The following is a 1,071-nucleotide window of genomic DNA, read 5'->3' on the forward strand; positions in this document are numbered from 1 at the left end:
TCTTTCACTCTTTGCCCTGGGAAGGGTGGGAGAGATTCAGGGCTCCCAGGAATCGCCCAGGGAGTGGAAGGAAGCCAGGGGCGTTCCCCCAAAGCCTGGCCGAAAGCTCGCTGCAGAGTGAGGCCACGCCCCGGGCGACCCGAGAGCGGGTGACCCGGGGGCCAACCTCCCAGCTGGCTCTCAAGCCTTTGCACGCGCTTCCAGGAGGAGCTTACCCCACCTGGAAGATCCCGCGGAAGGAGGCTCGCTCTCTCCCGGGTCAGACCTTTGGGTTATTTTTAAACTCTGGATCAAGTTTCAGACAGCTTTTTACCCCCGCAGTCTGAACACCTCCGGAAGGCAGGCGGTGCTGGCGGGAGCCGGCGGGAGGGCGTTCGCGGCAGCTGGCTCGGGTTGTGCTGACACAGGGAACGCAGCCAAGCTCAGCGTCCCGCGGAAGAGCAAAGATCACGGGGCGCCGGCGGGGGCTGGGAACCGCGGGGCCGCCCGCTCCCAGCCTGCTCCTCGGCCCGCGGCCAGCCTTTCTCTCTCTGTCTGAAGTTTCATGTTTTGCTGAGGAGGGCCTCGTGGAGCTAGGTTTGCTGCAACGGGAAGACCAAGGGACAGACAGGACCTGACCCCATGGCCCCAGGGCAAGCTGTGCAGCAGGGGATGGACGAGGCTCCGGCCTGACCCTGGAGGAGGAGGTGGCTGGGCATGTGGCAGCAGCCTTGGTCAAAGACCGAGAGGGAGTTTGTAAGTGAAGAGCTGGGAAAGCAGAGAGGCGTTGGTGTCTGGGGTGGGTAGGGCGGAGCAGTAGGACACGCCAGGGCTTGTGAGAGTCGGGGAGGAGGTGACAAAGCCTCTGAGGGTGAGGGGCTCGCCAGGCAGGTGGGGAGGGAAGAGGGCAGAAGACCAACTTGAGTCCGAAATAGGGGCGTTCAAAGCGCGGGAGGGATGGTGAAAGGAGGAGATTCAGAGTTTAGGGTGAACAGCATGGGAGAAAGTGCTGGAAGGGGCCGTTACAACTGTCTGTGTGAACTGTGGCTGTGGGTAGGAATGTACTAGAAGCTGGGCGCTGGAAGCAAAGCG

The sequence above is a fragment of the Ochotona curzoniae genome, unplaced genomic scaffold, assembly GCF_017591425.1.
Source record: "Ochotona curzoniae isolate NIBS_2020 unplaced genomic scaffold, NIBS_Ocur_1.0 patch4, whole genome shotgun sequence".
Classification (NCBI taxonomy): Eukaryota; Metazoa; Chordata; class Mammalia; order Lagomorpha; family Ochotonidae; genus Ochotona; species Ochotona curzoniae.